Source organism: Pristiophorus japonicus, chromosome 24, assembly GCF_044704955.1.
Source record: "Pristiophorus japonicus isolate sPriJap1 chromosome 24, sPriJap1.hap1, whole genome shotgun sequence".
Classification (NCBI taxonomy): domain Eukaryota; kingdom Metazoa; phylum Chordata; class Chondrichthyes; family Pristiophoridae; genus Pristiophorus; species Pristiophorus japonicus.
Window position 1 is genome coordinate 27,499,241 of NC_092000.1, and position 26,037 is coordinate 27,525,277.

General features: G+C 49.1%; 1 protein-coding gene across 1 annotated transcript in view; it reads left to right on the forward strand.

Annotated features, from left to right (window-relative positions):
• Positions 1 to 3,298: 3,298 nt before the first annotated feature.
• trappc5 (trafficking protein particle complex subunit 5) overlaps positions 3,299 to 26,037 on the forward strand; it is a 55,472-nt gene continuing 32,733 nt past the window's right edge. Inside the window, exon 1 of the mRNA XM_070867063.1 lies at positions 3,299 to 4,073. The gene's annotated coding sequence lies outside the window, so the exon portion shown is untranslated. The remainder of the gene's footprint in view (positions 4,074 to 26,037) is intronic.

Sequence of the window (26,037 nt, forward strand, 5' to 3'; positions counted from 1 at the left end):
CAAAACTTCCCTGCTTTTATACTCCATCCCCTTAGCAATAAAGGCCAAGATACCATTGGCCTTCCTGATCACTTGCTGTACCTGCATACTATCCTTTTGTGTTTCATGTACAAGTGACCCCCAGGTCCCGCTGTACTGCGGCACTTTGCAATCTTTCTCCATTTAAATAATGATGTTTTGGTAAAGACGAGGATGTTACAGGTTGTGGATTCTATCGATGTTACTGTCGATACTTGTGTAGTATTAAAGCTCGTACTGGTAATAGTGGCAGTGAAGAAACTTGACAATTTCGCATTTTATTCATTTCCTTTTTCAAAGCTTCTACTGATTCTCTTTTCTTTTTTTTTCGCCACGCCACTGGCATTTTTTTTCTCCATGGTAATAAGAATAATATATTCTAATAAGAACAATTTACAGCTGTTGTCAGTTGATTTTCACAAGAGAGCAAATGGTTTTCACAAAAGTAAGCACCACCTTAAGTTTTCAAAATATAAAATAACTTTATTTAGATGTAATTTAAATACAGATGTTCAAAATAGTATTTTTATAAATAAAATATAGAGCATAGACTTTTAGTAATTAACAACTGTTGCATTAAACTTTCTATCTGAAAGAAAATAGTTTTACATTTTTTTTACAAAAAACAATTATAGGGTTTTCGGTTCTATTTCGCTTTAGTTTGGTTCAATTTTGCCGAAATATTAAAAACTAATTATTTAATGAAAAAATTCATTTCCGTTTCGCTTTTGTTGGTTCAATTTCACTTACTCTAAAAATGAACACTGAAACAAATCAACATCCAACTCCAGCAACTCGCCAAAATTATGCCAAAATAACTAATAAACGACAAGAAATAATAATAAAAAATCATAATGATGGAAAGAACGTTTCTGAAATTGCAGCACACGAGGGATTATTTTGCAGTACAGTGAGAAGTATTATAAAAAGATAGTTAACAACAGCAATAGTGGAAAAAAATCATCAAATTGTACCCGATCGCGAAGAGTCCCTCTTCACCAAGATGGAAGAAGGCCTTAGTGCTGTAACATCAGGGGATTGTGGTGGATATTACCGCAACATGAAAATATATATTAGGATCTACATTAATTAAAACGTTACTTATATATCATATTACTATTCGAATTATATAGTTATTTAAAATTTTAGCAAAATTGAATCGAAAACAATTTTTAAATAATTCGTTTTTAGATGTTGGGGAATTTTTGCAGTGAAATTGAATCGAACAAAAGCGAAATAGGACAGAAAACCCTATAAAATAAAAAGTTTTGGGAAAAAAATCGTAAAGTTCAAGGGCCTCCTTTAGGCGAGGACCCCAATGGCACTGCATTGGCTGCATTGGCGTAGTTACACCACTGATCATAGGCAGTCCCTTGAAATCGAGCAAGACTTGCTTCCACTCTAAAAGTGAGTTCTCAGGTGACTGAACAGTCCAATACGGGAATTACAGTCCCTGTCACAGGTGGGACAGACAGGAAAGGGTGGGGAGTCTGGTTTGCCGCACGCTCCTTCCGCTGCCTGCGCTTGCTTTCTGCATGCTCTCGGCTATGAGACTCGAGGTGCTAGTGCCCTCCCGGATGTACTTCCTCCACTTAGGGCGGTCTTTGGCCAGGGATTCGCAGGTGTCGGTGGGGATGTTGCACTTTATCAGAGAGGCTTTGAGTGTGTCCTTGAAATGTTTCCTCTGCCCACCTGGGGCTCGCTTGCCATGTAGGAATTCCGAGTAGAACACTTGCTTTGGGAGTCTTGTGTCGGGCATGCATACGATATGGCCAGCCCTGTTATGTCTATAATGTACTTATGAATGACTCCACGAGGCAATGTGTTATACTCAAACTGTAGTGACTTTGGTCCTTTATTCGTAACTCCAGAGTGAGTGGCTGCCCTTTTATACAGCCTCTGCCACCAGGGCAGGAAACCCTGGTCTCCACCAGTTGCACCCTCTAGTGGTGCCAGCATAGTATATGCACAGTGTAAACCTTATTGATAGTACATCAGGTAAACAAGTTTCCATCTTATGTAACTATACAGTGACTACACAGAGAGTCTATCTATAGTCTCCCCCAAGTCCTTTGTGCTAATTACCTTTGCACTATGTCCTCTGGCTTAGCTCTCCCAGACTTAAGTGCCAACAGCCCTTGCACCTTGGCTGTGCTTTGGCTTGGCTCTATCCCTGTTAACCCCAAATCCTTTGACCACAACGTTGGATAGTGGTTACCAGTTTGGATGGTTCGATGATGCAGTGGAGATTCCAGTGGGTTCTGGGTGTGATCCATGTGTGTGTCCATGGCTACGTATATCCATTTACCCCCCCCCCCCCACCCCCGCCACAGTGAGATCAGGCAGCTGGCCCGTTACATTAACATATAGGATCAGACACAGTGCAAGTACAAAGAAAGGAAGAAAAAAAACAGTTTGTATTGTGACACCTTGGTTCAGTGACTTACATTCTTTACGTTTTGCGGTCGTGCGCCAGGATTGGGTAGATTGCATTCATGGTTCAGTCATGGTCAGTACTGAGGTAGCAGTACAGGTATGCGAGGACACTGGTTCTAGAGCAACCGGACGGGGTCCTAGTGGTCTGATGGCGGCGCTGCGCCCCCTGCTAGCGGGGTGGGCTTGGTTCGCTCACCTTGCCGGGACTCAGGGCCTTTGCTGTTGCCGAGTGGTGGACAGAGCTGTGTGTGGCCTCCCTGTCCTCCTTTGAGGGCTGCAGAATCTTCTGCCTGCTCTCTAACGGTGTTGGGAACCTGGCTGTTCCAGGTCCCATTTGGGGAACTCGCTGGTTCTGACCGTTCGCTCCCGGACATGGCCGAGGTAGCGACTGGGTCTGGGGGCTGCACCGTCTCCACCCGGGTGGTGGGCAACGGCGGCCGACTGCGCGTATTGGCGCCGTTTTCATTTCCAGGTCCGTGGCGAATAGTGCCATCGGGTGCCTGCAGCGTGGGATAGACCTGGGGCAGGGTATCAGGATCAGTGTCTTCACCCTCCTGAGGTCGCTGGCCTATAACTTGAGGGGACACCTGGGGCAGGGCATCAGGATCAGCGCCTTCACCCTCCCGAATTCACTCGCTTGCTACTTTTGGGGACACTCTATTCCCGACATCTCGCAACAACATTTTGTTCACAGTCTTAATCGGTTTGTTACATTGATTGCCATGCATACAATGTCTCTTTAAGTTCAGTTGGTTGCAGGTCTCCTTTAAGAGAACCCTGCTGGCTTTACCCCAATCAGATCCTTTGTTAGACACCACGTGTTGGTCCCTCAGCGTTGCACCTCGTGGTACTGCCGCGGTTTTATTTTTCAGCCACGCTGCACCTCACTGCAGCAGGGACGCCATCTTGCCTCTGTCCTCGAGGTTGACTACCTTGATCCTTCTCTCCCACGATTCTGCCATAAAAGCTGGAAGAGTGCCTGTGAATTCGATCTTCCTCCCCAGGAGTCCTGCCACTGGAGCCGGGAAGGTACTTTTAATTTGTTCCGCTCGGATCATTGCCATGCAATCGTGATGGACAGTCTGTGCCTCAGGTGCTGTGCTGAGATGTTCTCTGGTGCCTGGCCCAAGTGAAGGTGAGGTTTTGCTCTGCCTCTGAACATGGGGGACATCGTTTGCTGGAGTGAAGAGGTCTTCCCATTTCCACTGGATCTTCCCCATCCACCTTCCGAGTAGCGTTGGACCATCACCTGCAACAATCCACAGAGGTAACTTGTGCACCACGCAATTATGGATTACACTTACATCCGTACTACCAAGGAATGGGATCAGCTCCTTGGTGTAGGTGCTCAGCTTTTCCTGTACTGGAACCAGCTCGGGTCCTTTTTCATTCCATAGCCTCTCAAAGGCATCCTGGCTCATCACTGACTGGCTCGCTCCCATGAACACTTCCATGAAGACTGGAATGCCGTTTATCTCGACTTCCATCTTCACTGGAGGACAATCGGTGGTGCAGGTATACACTCTATACACTTCTTCTTGGGGCTGAGCTGCCTCTCTGGCCAAATGATCATACTCTCCGCTGGATTCAAAGTAATCTACCGACTCCTCTGCTAGACGGTGAGTCATAGAAACATAGAAACATAGAAAATAGGTGCAGGAGTAGGCCATTCGGCCCTTCTAGCCTGCACCGCCATTCAATGAGTTCATGGCTGAACATTCAACTTCAGTACCCCATTCCATATTTCTTTTACACATACACTGGAGGTGGCCCTTCATTACAGGCTTTGCATACGTACTCAACAAGCTGTCACTGGTGAGCCCTATGCTTTCCTCCGCAACACCAGCATGGTGCTACTCGATTAGCACCTCTCAGCGGACTTTGGGTTCTGGAACCCTGAGGTCTGTGCTCTCTGCCCTGGGCAGAGCCACGTTCTACAGTCTTGTCTGTGAAAGGCACCATTCCGAACACAGTACTTGCCGGGTTTGAGTCCACAGACTGAATGATTTGCTTGGTGCTGCAGGTCGAGGTCATGAACGCCTGACTGATGCTGATGGCCATCTTCAGGTTGACTGTGGTGTCGGCAGATACTAACTTGTGAAGGAGGTCCTCGTGGCCAATTCCCATAACGAAGATGTATCACAAAGCTTTGTTGAGGTGCATGCCAAAATCACATGGTGCCGCAAGTCTCCTGAGGTCGGTAGCATATTTTGCAATCTCCTGGCCCTCAGGTCTGCGGTGAGTGTAGAATCTGTGCCTGGCCATGAGGATGCTCTCTTTTGGTTTTAGTTGGTCGCAAATTAGTTCAGTCAGCTCAGTTCAGTATGTCTTATCCTTGGCCTTCGTGGATGCCAGCAAGTCCCTGATGAGGTGGTAGACCTCGGGCCCACAACTGGCCAGCAGCATAGCCTTGTGCTTCTCCACCAATGCGTCTGTCTCCCCTGCCAGGTCGTTTGTCACAAAATATAGCTCGAGCCGTTCCATGAAGGCATCCCAATCATCACCCTCTGCGAAGTCTTTTAGTGTGCCAAAGGTAGCCATAATCGCGTGAAAGTCTGCATTCTCGTCGCCAGTTGTTATGTCTGTAATGTACTTATGAATGACTCCACGAGGCAATGTGTTGTACTCAAACTGTAGTGACCTTCGTAACTCCAGAGTAATGCAGCTGCATGGTGGCTGCCCTTTTATACAGCCCCTGCCACCAGGGCAGGAAACCCTGGTCTCCACCAGTTGCACCCTCTAGTGGTGCCAGCACAGTGTAAACCTTATTGATAGTACATCAGGTAAACAAGTCGCCATCTTATGCAACTATACAGTGACTATAGTCTGCATATATATAACATGCCCAACGGAGCTGGTCGAGTGTGGTCACAAACAGCAATGTGATAATGACCAGATAATCTGTTTTTTGTGATGTTGATTGAGGATAAATATTGGCCAGGACACCGGGGATAACTCCCCTGCTCTTCTTCAAAATAGTACTGTGTTAGCTTTTACGTCCACCTGAGAGGGCAGACGGGGCCACGGTTTAACATCGCATCCTTATTCAAGAGGGTCTTCATTGTGCAAAGACCCCCCATACATTAATGTTCTTGTATTACAGTGGGCATTGTGAGGTTGTGGAATTCACAATTGGGGTTAGTGACTGAAGCTAAGTCAATATCTAAGAGCAGGTTAGACAGGTGACTGAAGCTAAGAAGGACACAGGGACATGTGGACATTGGGAGTGGGGTGGGTACATGGGATTAGCAAACTGTCCATGTGGGACATACACACTAACACAGACTGGCTAGGTTAACCGGCCTGTTTCCATGTTGTAATTCTACATCATTCTACAGACAGCAGGCACTATGGATTGACCAAGCGATGGGGAAACTATAGTTGTGAGGAGATACATGAGATATCGGGACAGGGACTATCTCTACTGCAGCAGGGAAGGCCAAGAGGATATGTAATAGAGGGCTATGCAGATTTTTGATAGAATGAATAGGGAAAGAACATTGCCTCCTGTGGTTGGGACTCAGTGTCGAGGAATCATCAATGGAAAAAGTTCACCGAGAGAGCTGGGAGAGGGGTCAGGAGAAAATTCTTTGCACAGAAAGTTGATAGAGCATGGGTAGGTGGATTGAGGGAAAAGGGGAGAAGGTGAGTAAGGGGGTTAGGGGATATGGTGAGTAGGGGGATTGGGGGAGAAGGTGGGTCAGTGGGGTTGAGGGATATGGTGAGCAGATGGGGTTAGGGGCTATGGGGATAAGGTGGGACGGTGAGTAGGTAGGGTTGGGGGAGAAGGTGGGTCGGTGGGATGATCTGTCAAATATCGCGAGGTTTGTTGAGTCAATTGGATGGTTTTGTTCCTGTAAACTGTTCTGACCTGTGTTCACTCCCAATCGCAAGGAATACCGAGAGGTTCTATTGCAGCACCGACTGGCTGGGTGGCCCCAGGCGTTCCACACGCACACGCTTAGAATTATGAGGGTGGCACTAATAGGAGAGGCAGCGCTCTGTGTGACACAGGAGAGTATACCCAGCTCTGTGTGACACAGGAGAGTATACCCAGCTCTGTGTGACACGGGAGAGTATACCCAGCTCTGTGTGACACGGGAGAGTATACCCAGCTCTGTGTGACACGGGAGAGTATACCCAGCTCTGTGTGACACGGGAGAGTATACCCAGCTCTGTGTGACACGGGAGAGTATACCCAGCTCTGTGTGACACCGGAGAGTATACCCAGCTCTGTGTGACACGGGAGAGTATACCCAGCTCTGTGTGACACGGGAGAGTATACCCAGCTCTGTGTGACACGGGAGAGTATACCCAGCTCTGTGTGACACGGGAGGTTATACCCAGCTCTGTGTGACACAGGAGAGTATACCCAGCTCTGTGTGACACGGGAGAGTATACCCAGCTCTGTGTGACACGGGAGGTTAGACCCAGCTCTGTGTGACACAGGAGAGTATACCCACCTCTGTGTGACACGGGAGGTTATACCCAGCTCTGTGTGACACAGGAGAGTATACCCAGCTCTGTGTGACACGGGAGAGTATACCCAGCTCTGTGTGACACGGGAGAGTATACCCAGCTCTGTGTGGCACAGGAGAGTATACCCAGCTCTGTGTGACACAGGAGAGTATACCCAGCTCTGTGTGACACGGGAGAGTATACCCAGCTCTGTGTGACACGGGAGAGTATACCCAGCTCTGTGTGACACGGGAGAGTATACCCAGCTCTGTGTGACACAGGAGAGTATACCCAGCTCTGTGTGACACAGGAGAGTATACCCAGCTCTGTGTGACACTGGAGGTTATACCCAGCTCTGTGTGACACAGGAGAGTATACCCAGCTCTGTGTGACACGGGAGGTTATACCCAGCTCTGTGTGACACAGGAGAGTATACCCAGCTCTGTGTGACACGGGAGAGTATACCCAGCTCTGTGTGACACGGGAGGTTATACCCAGCTCTGTGTGACACGGGAGGTTATACCCAGCTCTGTGTGACACAGGAGAGTATACCCAGCTCTGTGTGACACGGGAGGTTATACCCAGCTCTGTGTGACACAGGAGAGTATACTCAGCTCTGTGTGACACGGGAGAGTATACCCAGCTCTGTGTGACACGGGAGAGTATACCCAGCTCTGTATGACACGGGAGAGTATACCCAGCTCTGTGTGACACGGGAGAGTATACCCAGCTCTGTGTGACACGGGAGCGTATACCCAGCTCTGTGTGACACCGGAGAGTATACCCAGCTCTGTGTGACACAGGAGAGTATACCCAGCTCTGTGTGACACGGGAGAGTATACCCAGCTCTGTGTGACACGGGAGAGTGCACCCAGCTCTGTGTGACACGGGAGAGTATACCCAGCTCTGTGTGACACGGGAGAGTATACCCAGCTCTGTGTGACACGGGAGGTTATACCCAGCTCTGTGTGACACAGGAGAGTATACCCAGCTCTGTGTGACACGGGAGAGTATACCCAGATGTGTGTGACACGGGAGGTTAGACCCAGCTCTGTGTGACACAGGAGAGTATACCCACCTCTGTGTGACACGGGAGGTTATACCCAGCTCTGTGTGACACAGGAGAGTATACCCAGCTCTGTGTGACACGGGAGAGTATACCCAGCTCTGTGTGACACAGGAGAGTATACCCAGCTCTGTGTGACACAGGAGAGTATACCCAGCTCTGTGTGACACTGGAGGTTATACCCAGCTCTGTGTGACACAGGAGAGTATACCCAGCTCTGTGTGACACGGGAGGTTATACCCAGCTCTGTGTGACACAGGAGAGTATACCCAGCTCTGTGTGACACGGGAGAGTATACCCAGCTCTGTGTGACACGGGAGAGTATACCCAGCTCTGTGTGACACGGGAGGTTATACCCAGCTCTGTGTGACACAGGAGAGTATACCCAGCTCTGTGTGACACGGGAGAGTATACCCAGCTCTGTGTGACACGGGAGAGTATACCCAGCTCTGTGTGACACGGGAGAGTATACCCAGCTCTGTGTGACACGGGAGAGTATACCCAGCTCTGTGTGACACCGGAGAGTATACCCAGCTCTGTGTGACACAGGAGAGTATACCCAGCTCTGTGTGACACGGGAGAGTATACCCAGCTCTGTGTGACACGGGAGAGTGCACCCAGCTCTGTGTGACACGGGAGAGTATACCCAGCTCTGTGTGACACGGGAGAGTATACCCAGCTCTGTGTGACACGGGAGAGTATACCCAGCTCTGTGTGACACAGGAGAGTATACCCAGCTCTGTGTGACACGGGAGAGTATACCCAGATCTGTGTGACACGGGAGGTTAGACCCAGCTCTGTGTGACACAGGAGAGTATACCCACCTCTGTGTGACACGGGAGGTTATACCCAGCTCTGTGTGACACAGGAGAGTATACCCAGCTCTGTGTGACACGGGAGAGTATACCCAGCTCTGTGTGACACGGGAGAGTATACCCAGCTCTGTGTGACACAGGAGAGTATACCCAGCTCTGTGTGACACAGGAGAGTATACCCAGCTCTGTGTGACACGGGAGAGTATACCCAGCTCTGTGTGACACGGGAGAGTATACCCAGCTCTGTGTGACACGGGAGAGTATACCCAGCTCTGTGTGACACGGGAGAGTATACCCAGCTCTGTGTGACACAGGAGAGTATACCCAGCTCTGTGTGACACGGGAGAGTATACCCAGCTCTGTGTGACACTGGAGGTTATACCCAGCTCTGTGTGACACAGGAGAGTATACCCAGCTCTGTGTGACACGGGAGGTTATACCCAGCTCTGTGTGACACAGGAGAGTATACCCAGCTCTGTGTGACACGGGAGAGTATACCCAGCTCTGTGTGACACGGGAGGTTATACCCAGCTCTGTGTGACACGGGAGGTTATACCCAGCTCTGTGTGACACAGGAGAGTATACCCAGCTCTGTGTGACACGGGAGGTTATACCCAGCTCTGTGTGACACGGGAGGTTATACCCAGCTCTGTGTGACACAGGAGAGTATACCCAGCTCTGTGTGACACGGGAGGTTATACCCAGCTCTGTATGACACGGGAGGTTATATGCAGCTCTGTGTGACACAGGAGTGTATACCCAGCTCTGTGTGACACGGGAGGTTATACCCAGCTCTGTGTGACACGGGAGAGTATACCCAGCTCTGTGTGACACGGGAGGTTATACCCAGCTCTCTATGACACAGGAGAGTATACCCAGCTCTGTGTGACACGGGAGGTTATACCCAGCTCTGTGTGACACGGGAGGTTATACCCAGCTCTGTGTGACACGGGAGGTTATACCCAGCTCTGTGTGACACGGGAGTGTATACCCAGCTCTGTGTGACACGGGAGATTATACCCAGCTCTGTGTGACACAGGAGAGTATACCCAGCTCTGTGTGACACAGGAGGTTATGCCCAGCTCTGTGTGACACAGGGGGTTATACCCAGCTCTGTGTGACACAGGAAGTTATACCCAGCTCTGTGTGACACGGGAGAGTATACCCAGTTCTGTATGACACGGGAGGTTATATCCAGCTCTGTGTGACACAGGAAGTTATACGCAGCTCTGTGTGACACGGGAGAGTATACCCAGCTCTGTGTGACACAGGAGGTTATGCCCATCTCTGTGTGACACAGGAGAGTATACCCAGCTCTGTGTGACACGGGAGAGTATACCCAGCTCTGTGTGACACAGGAGGTTATACCCAGCTCTGTGTGACACAGGAAGTTATACCCAGCTCTGTGTGACACGGGAGAGTATACCCAGCTCTGTATGACACGGGAGGTTATATCCAGCTCTGTGTGACACAGGAAGTTATACCCAGCTCTGTGTGACACGGGAGAGTATACCCAGCTCTGTGTGACACAGGAGGTTATACCTAGCTCTGTGTGACACGGGAGGTTATGCCCAGCTCTGTGTGACACAGGAGGTTATACCCAGCTCTGTGTGACACGGGAGGTTATACCCAGCTCTGTGTGACGGGAGGTTATACCCAGCATGGCGCTGCCGAGGACTGGTACGATTTCTTTGGTATAGGTCCTTAGTTTGGTGTCGACCCTTGTGAGTTTTGGTCTGTCTCTTTTATGCGGTCACAGTTGTTCAAATTGTTGAGCGCCCATGAGAGATTGACTCGCTCCCGTATCCAGCTCCATGTTGACAGATATCCCGTTGAGTAGGACCCTCATCATTATAGGAGGCATCCTGTCCAAGGAGCAGCGGCCGTTGATCGTGTTGACCCACTGTACATTGGTGTCCCAGGTACTGTCCCCACCGTCTTCTGGTCCACTTTCCGACCCATCCGATTCATATACCAGCCGAGCTGCCGTTTTTTTGCACATGCGGGCCAAATGCCCTGAATATTCACAGTTCCTGCAAACAGCCTGCTGAAATCGACATTCCCTTGATGAGTGCCCACCCCCCACACCTCCAGCACAGACTGCTTGCAAAGAATGAGCTGCGTCTGGCTGATGTCTCTTGAGCTTCTCTCAGTTTGTAGTTGATTGCTCGCATTGTGGGTTGATGAGGTGTGAACAGCCGTTCCTGTGGCCACTGATGGCTTCTGTTGCCACTGCTTGCTGTCGAAAGCCTGTTCTGCCGGTTTTGTCTGTGTGTGGGGGTAGCAGCTTTTCTAATGCTGTGAAATCCTTGTTCCATTATTTAGTTAGTTGTCGTACCTGCATTGTAAATCAACCTCGTTTCTTCTTCCCCTACCAAGAATGTCTGTGCAACCAGTGCTGCTGCCTCTAAGGTCAGGTTCTTGGTCTCTATGAGCTTTCGGAATATGTCTGCGTGGCCTATTCCTTCAATGAAAATGTTTCTCAGCATTTCTCTCCTCAGTTCATCGGAGAACTCACATAAACTAGCCAATCTCCGAAGTTCCGCCACGAAGTCGGGTATGCTCTGGCCCACACAGCATCTGTAGTTGTAGAACCTGTGTCTGGCCATGTGTAGGCTGCTCGCTGGCTTCAGGTGATCTCTTACCAGTGTGCTCAATTCTTCAAACGACTTGCTTGCTGGTTTCTCAGGTGCCAACAGATCCTTCATTAAAGCGTATGTTTTCGAGCCACAGCTGGTCAAGAGATGGGCTCTTCTCTTGTCTGCCTTATCGTCGCCTAACCAGTCTTTGGTTACAAAGCTTTGCTGGAGCCTTTCTATAAACTCCTCCCAATTGTCTCCCGCATTGTACTTTTCATCTGATCCGTTGTTCGCCATTCTGTGGATTCTGTAATCCCGTAACTCGTCGCCACTGTAAAGTCCTGTCCCCTCAGTACAGATTCACACGAGGCATGTAGTGAAGTCAAGGTCACTCTGGACCTGCACCTTTATTTCACAGCTCTGGAATGCTGCACTTGCCTGAGACCTGTGCTTATATACCTGTCTCTTGCAAGTGCACCCCTGGTGGTAAGGTATGCTGGTGGTTACAGGTCATATCTTATTACAGTCATGTATAGCATGTTGGGATACAGTTATATATAATAATGTAAGATACATGACAGAGGTTATAGCCAGCTCTGTGTGACACGGGAGGTTATACCCAGCTCTGTGTGACACAGGAGGTTATACCCAGCTCTGTATGACTCAGGAGGTTATACCCAGCTCTGTGTGACATGGGAGGTTATACCCAGCTCTGTGTGACACAGGAGGTTATACCCAGCTCTGTATGACTCAGGAGGTTATACCCAGCTCTGTGTGACACGGGAGGTTATACCCAGCTCTGTGTGACACAGGAGGTTATACCCAGCTCTGTATGACACAGGAGGTTATACCCAGCTCTGTGTGACACAGGAGAGTATACCCAGCTCTGTGTGACACAGGAGGTTATACCCAGCTCTGTATGACACAGGAGGTTATATCCAGCTCTGTGTGACACAGGAGAGTATACCCAGCTCTGTGTGACACAGGAGGTTATACCCAGCTCTGTGTGACACGGGAGGTTATACCCAGCTCTGTGTGACACGGGAGGTTATACCCAGCTCTGTGTGACACGGGAGGTTATACCCAGTTCTGTGTGACACAGGAGGTTATACCCTGCTCTGGGCGATATGCAGACCAGGGTTCAGTCACAGCGAGGCAGTGAGGTGAAGCTGGAACTTTGCTTGCTGCTGGCATTAATTGCTCCAGCAGCCTTGGGCAAAGTCTGTGCACAGAAAGCAGCTCCAGACGTGGAAAGAACCTGTTTACAATCACATTACTAAAGGCACTCCTCCCTGCCCCTCCCTGATATTCAGTTATCAGTGAGGACACTTCCAGGAACAGAAAGAGGTCACTCAGCTTCTCGAATCATTCAATTTGATCACCGCCGATCTGTACCTCATTGGCTGATATTTGAGATGTCAGCGACCTCCAAGTCCTGTGAACTAATTTTTTTTAAACCCTTAAGCAACAAAAGTCTATCGATCTCAGCCTTGAAAGCTAAGATTGTCCCCTAGGATCCACAGCCTTTTGGGGGAATGAGGTCCTGATTTCAACCAACCCTTGTGTAGAAAGGTGCTTCCTGACATCACCCCGATGATCGTGTCCTCTTGTTCTGGACTTCCCCATCAGAGGAATTAGTTCCTCTGTATCTACTCTCTTGAATATCATGGAAGTGGAAATAGGCGGTCTTAATAATCGTGCGGATATGTGGTCGAAAGCTCATTTCAGGGTCAAATATGACACTAAGGTTCTGAACAGTCTGGTTCAGCCTCAGGCTGTATGGGTAGAGCTGTGGAACATCAAAGGGCAGAAAACGCTAGTGGGAGTTGTGTACAGACCACCAAAGAGTAGTAGTGAGGTTGGGGATGGCATCAAACAGGAAATTAGGGATGCGTGCAATAAAGGTACAGCAGTTATCATGGGTGACTTAATTTGCATATAGATTGGCCTAACCAAACTGGTAGCAATACGGTGGAGGAGGATTTCCTGGAGTGTATAAGGGATTTTTTTTTTAGACCAATACTTCGAGGAACCAATTAGAGAGCTGGCCGTCTTAGACTGGGTGTTGTGTAACGAGAGAGGATTAACTAACAATTTTGTTGTGCGAGGCCCCTTGGCAAAGAGTGACTATAATATAGTAGAATTCTTTATTAAGATGGAGAGTGACACAGTTAACACGAGGGTCCTGAATTTAAAGAATAACTTTGATGGTATGAGATGTGAATTGGCTAGGATAGACTGGCGAATGATACTTGAAAGGTTGACGGTGGATAGGCAATGGCAGACATTTAAAGATCACATGGATGAACTTTAACAATTGTACATCGCTGTCTGGCGTAAAAATAAAACGGGGAAGATGGCTCAACCGTGGCTAACAAGGGAAATTAGGGATAGTGTTAAATCCAAGGAAGAGGCATATAAATTGGCGAGAAAAAGCAGCAAACCTGAGGACTGGGAGAAATTTAGAATTCAGCAGAGGAGGACAAAGGGCCTAATTAGGAGGGGAAAAATAGAGTACGAGAGTAAACTTGCAGGGAACATAAAAACTGACTGCAAAAGCTTCGATAGATATGTGAAGAGAAAAAGATTAGTGAAGACAAATGTAGGTCCCTTGCAGTCAGAAGCAGGTGAATTTATAATGGGGAACAAAGAAATGGCAGACCAATTGAACAAATACTTTGGTTCTGTCTTTACTATGGAAGACACAAATAACCTTCCGGAAATACTAGGCGACCGAGGGTCTAGCGAGAAGGAGGAACTGCAGAAAATCCTTATTAGTCAGGAAATTGTGTTAGGGAAATTGATGGGACTGAAGGCCGATAAATTCCCGGGGCCTGATAATCCGCATCCCAGAGTACTTAAGGAAGTGGCCCTAGAAATAGTGGATGCATTGGCCATTGGAAGCCGGCTTGAACGGTGCTGTCCTGAGATGTTTGAAGCCATTACCCGACATGAACTCCCGTAATTCATAGCTAGTGAAACACGGGCTGTTGTCGCTAACCAGGATGTCCGGCAAGCCGTGGGTCGCAAAGACCGCACGCAGACTCTCCACTGTGGTGGATGTCGTGCACTAATTCAATATGATGCATTCGATCCATTTCGAGTACGCATCAACAACAATGAGGAACATTTTTCCCATGAACGGGCCCGCGTAGTCTACGTGAATACGTGATCATGGCTTGGTGGGCCAGGGCCACGGGCTGAGTGGGGCCTCCCTGGGGGCATTGCCCAGCTGGGCACACGTCCTGCACCTGTGAACACAGTATTCCAGGTCTGCATCAATTCCCGGCCACCATACATGTGACCGGGCAATGGCCTTCATAAGCACGATGCCAGGGTGCTCGCTGTGGAGTTTCCTGATGAATGCTTCCCTACCCCTCTGGGGCATGACTACCCGACTGCCCCATAGTAGGCAGTCGGCTTGGATGGAGAGTTCATCCATCTGTCTATGAAATGGTCTGACCTCTTCAGGGCATGCTCCGTGTGCGGGCGCCCAATTCCCAGTCAGGACACATTCCTTAATCAGAGATAGGAGGGGATCTCTGTTTGTCCAGGTTTTGATCTGGTGGGCTGTGATGGGGGTGCCTGCGCTGTCAAAGGCATCGACAGCCATGACCATCTCCGTGCTTTGCTCCGCTGCCCCCTCAGTGGTGGCCAGTGGAAGCCTGCTGAGCGCGTCAGCGCAATTTTCGGTGCCTGGCCCGTGCCGTATGGTGTAGTCATACGCAGCCAGCGTGAGAGCCCATTGTTGTATGCGAGCTGGGGCATTGGCATTGACAGCTTTGCTGTCTGACAACAGGAATGTTAATGGCTTGTGGTCCGTTTCTAACTCAAACCTTCTGCCAAAAAGGTACTAGTACATCTTTTTCACCCCATAGACACATGCGAGTGCTTCCTTTTCAACCCCCTTTCTGCTTGGGAGAGCAACCTGGAGACATAAGCCACAGGTTGAAGTTGACCCTCATCATTACTCTGCTGCAACACGCACCCAACCCCATAGGATGATGCATCGCATGTCAAAACCAATTTCTTACAGGGGTCGTACAGGGTCAATAACTTATTAGAACAAAGCAGATTTCGCGCCCGATTGAAAGCCCGTTCCTGACAGTCCCCCCAAAACCAATCGTAACCCTTACGCAGGAGCACGTGTAGCAGCTCCAGCAATGTACTTAAATTCAGTAGAAAGTTCCCGAAATAGTTCAATCGTCCCAGAAATGAACGCAACTCTGATGTGTTGCCGGGCCTGGGCGTGCGACGGATCGCCTCCGTTTTGGATTCGGTCGGCCGGATCCCGTCTGCGGCAACCCTCCTGCCCAAAAAATCAACCTCTGGGGCCAAAAACACACACTTGGACTTCTTTAGTTGCAGGCCTACCCGGTCCAGTCGGCGTAGCACCTCCTCCAGGTTGTGGAGGTGTTCCTCGGTGTCTCGACCCGTGATAAGGATGTCGTCCTGAAATACAATTGTTCTGGGGATGGATTTAAGCAAGCTTTCCATGTCCCTTTGAAAGATAGCGGCTGCTGAACGAATGCCAAACGGACACCTGTTGTAGACAAATAGCCTCTTGTGCATGGTGATGGTGGTCAGTAGCTTGGATTCTTTGGCCAGTTCCTGGGTCATGTAGGCCGAAGTGAGGTCCAACTTGGTGAACAGCTTGCCGCCTGCCAGCGTGGCAAAAAGATCCTCCGCGTTCGGAAGCGGGTATTAGTCCTGAAGGGACACTCGGTTGATGGTGGCCTTGTAGTCGCCACAGATCCTGACCGAGCCATCCGTTTTTAGGACAGGGACGATGGGGCTTGCCCATTCGCTGAATTCAATGGGCGAAATTATGCCCTCTCTTAGCAACCTGTCCAACTCATTCTCAATTTTCTCCCGCATCACATACTGCACAGCTCTGGCTTTGTGGTGCACTGGTGTGGCGTCCGGGGTGATGCATATCTTTACTTTGGTGCCTTTGAAAGTCCCGATACCAGGTTGAAATAATGACTCGAACTTTTGTAAGACCTGTGAGCATGAACTTCGCTCCACAGATTAAATGGCGTGCACATCCCCCCCATTTCCAGTTCATCTCGGCTAACCAGCTCCTCCCCAAAAGCGCGGGACCATTTATTGGGACAATCCAGAGTGGCAGCCGGTTCTGAGATCCATTATGTGTGACCATCAACATTGCACTGCCGAGCACTGGGATGATCTCTTTGGTGTACATCCGTAATTGCATGTCAATGCGTTCTAGTTTGGGTCTGCTAGCTCTGAGTGGCCACAGTTTCTCGAATTGTTGGACACTCATAAGTGACTGGCTGGCTCCTGTGTCCAGCTCCATGTGTACCAGGATGCCGTTTAACTGTACTCTCATCATCATAGGTGGCATTTTTGTGTATGAGCTGTGGATGTTTGCCACCTGGACCCGCTGAACTTCAGCATCCATTGCTGTGTCCCAGGCATACACCTGCCTTGCAGAACCCTCTTGTGGTTCCTCCACTTCGTAAACCAGCCTCGCTGCGGGCAACCTGCACATCCTGGCTAAATGTCCACTCAAGTTACAATTTCTGCAGATTAATTTTTGAAACTGGCAGGCCTTCGCAGCATGTCTGCCCCCGCACCTCCAGCATGAGCTGAGATTGTTGTGAACAAAAGAGCTGTTACCAGGCATTCCTCTCTGATTGTCTCTTTGATTACTCTTGAGCACTCTGTTTGTGGGTGTCAATGGTTCCATCCCGGGATGTATTGTCCCTTGTGATGGTGTAATTGTCCGTTCAACCTGCCATTGTCTCTGTTGAGGACCCACCCTAGAGTCTGTTACTGCCTGGTTGGTGTCGAATTGCCCTTGCCTGCCTGCGGGGTTCTGAGTCACGTTTATCATGTTAACTCCCTGCTCCATCACCATGTTGGGAGCAGAGTTCCGCGCGTATATGATCTTGGTTTCCTCCTCCCCAGCCATGAAGGCTTGAGCCATCAACGCTGCTGCTTCCAAGGTCAAGTCCTTGGTCTCAATTAGCTTCCTAAAAATCCTGGCATGACCAATGCCCTCAATGAAGAAATCCCATAACATCTCCCTCCTGCAGGCATATGTGAACTTACAGAGGCTGGCCAAGTGCTGAAGTCCGGTATTCTCTGCCCTTCCCGAAGTTGGTGCGTATAGAATCGGTGTCGGGCCATGTGTATACTGCTCACCGGTTTGAGGTGCTCACCGATCAGTTTGCTGAGCTCCTCGAAGGTCTTGCCCACCGGCTTCTCAGGTGCGAGCAGGTCTTTCATCAGCGCGTACGTCTTAGGTCCACAGCTGGTCAGTAGATGCGTCCTTCGCTTGTCAGCCACTGCCGCTCTCAGCCAGTCCTTCATGACACAGCTCTGCTGGAGCCTCTCAATGAAATCGTCCCAGTCCTCACCAACACAGTACGTTCCTCCGTGCTACTGGTGGTCAATTTCTCTTGAGTCGTTGATTCTCGTTTCTCGTCGCCAAATGTTTTGTCCTTACACGCTACAGCAAATCAACACGAGGCACATACTGAAGACAAGGTCACTCTGTGACCTGTACCTTTATTCACAGGACCAAGAAGTGATGACCCTGCGTGGGACCTCCCTTTATATACCTGGCTGACCAGGTGAGGAGTGTCTCCCACAAGTTCACCCCTTGTGGTCAAGGTGTGCATTTCTCAGGTGTATACAGTGTACAGTGTTGTTACATAAAGGTTACAGTTATGTGAAGGTTACAAACATGACATAGTCTAATCCCAATTACCAGCTCTAGGTATGTAACCCTGCAGGCCACGGCACCTCAAGTGCCCATCCAACCATCTCCTAAAAGTGGTGAGAGTTTCTGCATCCACCACTCTTCCAGGCAGCAAGTTCCAGATCCCCACAACCCTCTGCGTAAAGAAGCCCCTCCCCTCAAATCCCCTCTAAACCTTCCACAAACCACCATAAAACTATGCCCATTCGTAATAGCCCCCTCCACCAATGGAAATAGACCCTTCCTATCACAATGTCCAGACCCCTCAATATTATTTTGTATATTTCAAAGAGGTCTCTTCTCAACCTCCTCTGTCCAATGAGAACAAACCCAGCCTATCCAATCTGTCCTGATAACTAAGATTCTCCATTCCAGGCAGCATCCTAGTAAATCTCCTCTGCACCCTCTCTAGTGCAATCACATCCTTCCTATACTACGGCGACCAGAACTGCACGCAGTACTCCAGCTGTGGCCTAACCAAAGTATTATACAATTTAAGCATAACCTCCCTGCTCTTATATTCTATGCCTTGGCCAATAAAGGCAAGCATTCCGTATGCCTTCTTAACCACCTTATCCACCTGGCCTGCTACTTTCAGGGATCTGTGGACAAGCACTCCAAGGTCCCTTTGTTCATCTACAAATGGCCTACCGCTTAATGTGTATACCCTTTCTTTATTAGCCCTCCCAAAGTGCATCACCTCACACTTCTCTGAATTAAATTCCATTTGCCACTGCTCTGCCCACCTGACCAGTAGATTGATATCCTCCTGCAGCCCATGACTTTCCTCTTCATTATCAACCACACAGCCAATTTTAGTGTCGTCTGCAAACTTCTTAATCATACTCCCAATATTCAAATCTAAATCATTGATATATATCACAAAAAGCAAGGGACCCAGAACTGAGCCCTGCGGAACCCCACTGGAAACATCCTTCCAGTCACAAAAACATCCATCAATCATTACCCTTTGCTTCCTACCTCCAAGCCAATTTTGGATCCAACTTGCCACTTTGCCATGACCAGTCTACCATATGGGATCTTATCAAAAGTTTTGCTAAAGTCCATATATACTACATCGTACGCACTACCCTCATCGACCCACTTGGTTACCTCCTCAAAAAATTCAATCAGGTTAGTCAAACACGGTCTTCCCTTAACAAATCCGTGCTGTCTGTCCCTAATTAATCCTTGCCTATCCAAGTGCAGATTTATCCTGTCTTTCATGATTTTTTCCAATAATTTTCCCACCACTGAGGTTAGGCTGACAAGCCTGTAATTACTCGGGCTATCCCTTTTTCCCTTCTTAAACAAGGGTACTACATTAGCAGCCCTCCAATCCTCCAGCACCATGCCCAGATCCAAAGAGGACTGGAAAATGATGGTCAAGGCCTCTGCTATTTCCTCTTTTACTTCACTCAACAACCTGGGATACATTTCATCCAGGCCTGGGGACTTATCTACTTTCAAAGCTGCTAAACCCCTTAATACTTCCTCTCTCACCATACTTATTTCACCCAGAATATCACACTCCTCCTCGATAGCAGTATCTGCATTGCTCCTTTCCTTTGTGAAAACAGATGCAAAGTATTCGTTAAGAACCCTACCAACATCTTCTGCCTCCACACAAAGATTACCCTCACGGTCTCTAATAGGCCCTACCCTTTCCTTAGTTACCCTCTTACTCTTAATATATTTATCGAACATCTTAGGGTTTTCCTTAATTTTACTAGCCAAGAATTTCTCATGCTCCCTCTTAGCATTCCTAATATCCTTTTTAATCTATCCTTCTTTATTCCTCTAAAGATTCTAAAGTATTCAGCCATTGATATATGACATAAGCATCCCTTTTTTTCTTAATCCTCCCCTGTAAGTCCCTAGACATCCAGGGGGCTCTCGAATTATTTTTCCCAGCCTTTTTCTTTAAGGGCACATGTTTGGCCTGAACCTTTCGGATCTCCTCCTTGAATGCCTCCCACTGTTCCAACACTGATTTACCCACAAGTAGCTGTTTCCAGTCCACTATGGCCAAATCACTCCTTACCTTAGCAAAATTAGCTTTTCCCCAATTCGGAACTTTTATTCCAGGCCTATTCTTGTCCTTATCCATAACCAACTTGAATTTGACTGAATTATGGTCACTGGCACCCAAGTGCTCTCCCACTAATACCCCTTCAACCTGCCCAGTTTCATTCCCCAAAACTAAATCCAAGGCCACCCCCTCTTGTGTTGGGCTTGCTACAAACTGACTAAAAAATTTCTCTTGAATGCTAAAATCCCCTACTATTACTACCCTATGGTTTTTAGACTTTATAGCAATTTGCCTACATATTTGCTCCTCTATCTCCCTCCCACTGTTTGGGGCTCCCAGCAGTGTGATCACCCTTTTTTTATTTTTCAATATGGCCTCAGTTAATGATCCCTCTAACATATCATCCCTCCTCATCGCTGTAATAGTTTATTTAATTAATACCGCAAACCCCCACCGCCCTTTAACCCCCTCTCTCTCTTGTCTAAAAATCCTGTAGCCAGGGATATTAATCTGCCAAACCTGCCCCTCTTTCAGTCATGTTTCTGTAATGACTATAATGTCATACGCCCAAGTGTCTACCTGTGCTCTTAGCTCATCCACCTTATTTCGCTATACTCTTTGCATTAAAGTATATACCATTCAGCACAGGAAGACCTCCTTGCTTACTACACACTAAGTCCTGTTTCCTCTGTCTTACAGATTTGCTTTCTAGATTCTTGCTATCCAACTTTTGCTTTACTTCCTTCCCTTTTGAATTCGTTCTCAGGTTCCCATTCCCCTGCCAAGCTAGTTCTAACTCTCCCCAACAACACTAGCAAAACTCCCTGCGAGGATATTGATCCCAGCGCTGTTGCAGTGCAATCCGTCCAATTTGTACAGGTCCAATCTCTCCCAGAAACAGTCCCAATGCCTCAAGAATTTAAAGCTCTCCCTCCTGCACCAATTTTCCAGCCACGTGTTCATCCTCTCTATCCTTCTATTCTTGTACTCATTAGCACGTGGCACCGGAGATTTCTACCTTTGAGGTCCTACCCTTTAATTTTCTTCCTAGCTCCCTAAATTCTTCCTGTAGGACCTCATCCCTCACTTTATCTATGTCGTTGGTCCTGATATGGACCACGACCTCTAACTGTTTACCCTCCCCCACCCCCGCCCCCCCAGGATGCCCTGTGCCTGCTCTGTGACATCCTTGACACTGGCACCAGGGAGGCACAAAACCATTCGGGAGTCACGTCTACGGCCACAGAAAGGCCTGTCTGTTCCCCTAACTATAGAATCCCCTATCACTAGGGCTCTTTTGTTCTTTGTCTCTGTCCCCACTGTGCAGCTGAGCCACCCGTGGTGCCTTGGAATTGGTTCTGGCTGCACTCCCCAGAGGCACCATCGTCCTTACCGATACTCAGAATTGAATATCGGTTTGAAAGCGAGATGGACTCACGGGGGGACTCCTGCGCTACCTGCCTAGCACACTTACTGCGTCTGGTGGTCACCCGCCTCCCCTCTACCCGCACGCCTTAAAGCTGCAGGGTAACCACCTCCTGAAACGTGTTATCCATGTAATTCTCAGCCTCGCGGATGCACCTTATTGCTCGAGCAGTTGAAGCTGGAGACACCTCCTGCACACATGGTTGTCTAGGCTGTGCGAAGCATCCAGGACGTCCCACATGCCACAGGATGTGCACTCCATGGGACTGAGCTGCGCTGCCATCCCTCTCGTTAGCCTTATCTCGTTTAAAATCTACTTTAAAAAAAAATAGAGAAAAGAGAGTTACTCACCAACTCACCTCACCGACCTCTTGTGGTCTCTCGAACTCTCGGCCTCTGAACTCCCGACTCGCCGACCTCAGGACCTACCTGTAGTATATGCAAGCACTCTGGTAATGACTCCGCGAGGTAAGGGTATTGTACTTGAACGGCAGTGACTTTAGTCCATTTATTGCAGCTCCTTGAGTGAGGACACAATGAGGCGAGCTCCTTTTTATACTTGGTTACCTGCAGTGTGCAGGTGACCCTTAGGTCTCCACCAGTAGCACCCTCTGGTGGTACAGGTATGGTGTATACAGGGTGAAGATACATTCAGTGGTCTAGTGTTACAGTACACACATTATTCATACACAACAACACTCCCCCAAGTCTTGTGCCACTGGATTTTGCACTGTGTGCTCTGGCCCCCAACTTGAGTGCACTTTGTCTTTGCTTCGGAATGGCTCCCTCCCTGTGGACCCCCAAGTCCTTATTGCCACGACATTGGGAAGTGGTCAGCAGTGGACGGTTGGGGGTTCTGGGTGTGAGCAGAACATATGGCTACATACATTCATTTCCACCCCCACCCCCATACATAGACCATGTGAGAGTGGCTCGGCATCTGCATTGGCGTACATGTACGGAGAATAAAGAATGGGATTGGTTATGTCACTGTTTTTGAGTTCAGCAGTGGTGGAGCAAGTACATATTACAGGTAAGGTACATACATGGGTGTGGGTGCAGGTGGGTGAGGACGTTTAGTGGTGGGCAGAGCCACAGGAATGTGTGGCCTCCCTGTCCTCCTTTGAGGGCTGCAGGGTCTCCCTGCTGCCCTTCAGCAGTGGTGGAAGTCTAGTCATCCCAGGTCCCGTCGAGATTGCTGGAGGGTGCTGGCCTCTTGCTCCTGGTGGCCAATGGGGTGGGGCCGATCTGGGGCAGGGTGCCAGTGGTGGTGCCTGTGCCGTCCATTGTTCGCTGGCCCTACAGTGGGGTATGCTCCCACTGTGTGTGTGGCCACCCTCCCTGGGGCATCACGTTGGTCCCGGAGGGGCAGGCTACATGATCGGGTAGCCCGCGGGACCTGGGTGCTTCCCACGGGAGGTTGCCTTTGGCTTTGTCAGCGTGCATGTAGAACCCGGCATCATCTCATTTCATCATTAGCGTTCATGATACATTGGCTCCAACCGCAATCAGCCGACTCAACATTATTATTTGTCTTTGCACTTTCGCATTTGTCAATTACATCACTTTCCTGTGTACCATCAGCATCTCTGTGCGAGGTTACATTTAGATACCTGCATTTGTTAGTTACAATTTTTTCATTAGTATTACCAGCATCACTGTTCAACAGTCCATTTATATACTTGCATTTGTTGATTGCATCTTTTACATTAGTGTCACTGGCATCGCTGTTCAACGGTAAATTTGTATACGTGCATTTGTTAATTACACCTTTATCATTGGTGTCACTGGTATCACTGTACAAAGAGTGGAACTGTCCCTTTAATTGTGCTGGGTTGCCGGTCTCCTTTAAAAGGGCCTTGCAAGCTTTACCCCAATCCGGTTCGCTGCTCGGCATCACATGTTGCTCCCTCAATGCTGCCCCTCGTGGTCTGGTCGCGGCCATCTTGATTTCAGATGCTTCACCTCGTGGTGCGGGCGCCATCTTCTCTCGCTCCACGAGGTAGGCTGCGGTGATCCTTTTCTCCCCAGGTTCTGCCACGGAAGCTGGGAATCTACCTTCTGCACCGATCTTCTTCCCTCGGAGTCCTGCCACTGGAGCCCGGATGGTGAGGTCTGGTGGTTCAGGTTGGATCATCTCGCCGTTAAGTTGTGCGGTCTGTGTCGTCGCCACGCAGTCGAGTTGGACGGTGGGATTTTCAGGTGCTGTGACGGATCCAAAATTGGGGCCGCGTAGGACGTCGATCGCCGGGGCCTGGAAGCTTTCCTAGCTCCAACAGATTTGGATTTGCTTCATCCATCTTCTTCCCAGCAGCGTTGGACCATCACCAGCAACGATCCACAAAGGTAACTTGTGCATGGCGCCGCTGTGGGACACCTGGACATCCACGCTGCCAACGACTGGGATGGTGTCTTTTGTGTAAGTGAGCAACTTCGCCTGGATCGGGAGCATTTTGGGTCGTTCGGTGGGATTGTCCCAGAGTTTCTCGAAGGCCGTCTGACTCATCAGCGATTGGCTCGCCCCTGTGTCGACCTCCATCGTGACTGGAACACCGTTGATTTCTGCACTCCATACACCTCTTCCAGGGGCTGAGCCTCTTCAGAGGCTCTCTCTTCATCTTCATGAGCGCTGGAGCCCGGGTGATTGGCCAACTCTTCAGCGACTCGGTGAGTAAAATTTCTTCTACACATTCGCTGGAGATGACCTTTAGTGTTACAGCCTTTGCAAGTATAGTCTTTGTATCGGCACTGGTGGGCCCTGTGATTTCCTCCACAGCGCCAGCACGGGGCTAGCCGGTTAGCCCATGTGGCTGACTCAGGGTTGCGGGACTCGGGGTAGCAGCCTTGCCTCTGAAAGGCACCATTCGGTTCACTGCGTTCGTCGGGTTAGAGTCCTGGGGGTGAGTCATCATCCTCTTGGAATCGCAGGCCGCGATCATGAACGCCTGGCTCACTTTAATTGCCTTCTGCAGGGTGACCATAGTGTCCGCAGTGAGCAGCTTGTGGAGGAGGCTTTCATGGTCGATTCCAATAACAAAGTTGTCCCTTAGTGCTTCGGTGAGGTGGTCACCAAAATCACACGGTGCAGCCAATCGTCTCAGGTCTGCAGCATATTTTGCAATTACTTGGCCTTCGGACAACAGGTGACTGGCTGTGAGGATGCTCTCTTTAGGTTTGAGCTGTACCTGTATTATTGTTACGAGCTCCGCGTATGTTTTAGTTGTCATCTTCGCTGGGGCTAGCAGGTCCCTGATGACGCCAGGGACAGTGGGCCCACAACTGCTGAGCAGGATAGTTCTGCGTTTATCAGCCAGCGAGGTCGGTGTGTCTCCAGCCAGGGGGTCGTTTGCAATGAAAAAGTATTCGAGCCTTTCCACAAAGGCATCCCAATCTTCCCCATCAGCGAATTGTTGAAAGTTGCTTAGGTTAGACATGTTGCGCATGGAAATTCGTAATCTCGTCGCCAGTTGTAATATATGCAAGCACTCTAATAATGACTCCACGAGGTAAGGGTATTGTACTTGAACTGTAGTGACCTTAGTCCATTTATTGCAGCTCCTTGAGTGAGGACACAATGAGGTGAGCTTCCTTTTATATTTGGTTACCTGCAGGGTGCAGGTGACCCTTAGGTCTCCCCCAGTAGCACCCTCTGGTGGTACAGGTATGGTGTATACAGTGTGAAGATACATTCAGTGGTCTAGTGTTACAGTACACACATTATACACACACAACACTACCTACTCACCGACCTCCTGAACTCGGACTCCCCGGAACTCACGGACTCTCCCGCTCTCGTCACGGACTATCCAGACACAACTAATCATTGTTATGATAGATCCTTCTTACTCATCGCAAAACTAACTGAATACTTAATCCTGAATGTCCCTCCCAGGAATCTCTCCCCTGAGATAGAATGCTCCCGGCAGGATAAGCTCTGTGTCAGGAGTGTAACTTTGTAAAATTCGCTCACACACAAGGTCCCACACAAGAGATTAGTGTGTAAAATTAAAGCACATGGGATTGGGGGTAAAGTATTGACGTGGATAGAGAAGTGGTTGGCAGACAGGAAGCAAAGAGTAGGAATAAACGGGTCCTTTTCAGAATGGCAGGACTAGTGGGGTACTGCAAGGTTCAGTGCTGGGACCCCAGCTATTTACAATATACATTAATGATTTAGACGAAGGAATTGAATGTAATATCTCCAAGTTTGCAGATGACACTAAGCTGGGTCGCGGTGTGATCTGTGAAGAGGATGTTAAGAGGCTGCAGGGTGACTTGGACAGGTTAGGTGAGTGGGCAAATACATGGCAGATGCAGTATAATGTAGATAAATGTGAGGTTGTCCACTTTGGTGGCAAAAACAGGAAGGCAGGATAGAATCTGAATGGTGACAGATTAGGAAAAGGGGAGGTGCAACGAGACCTGGGTGTCATGGTATATCTGTCATGCAGGTACAGCAGGCGGTGAAGAAGGCAAAT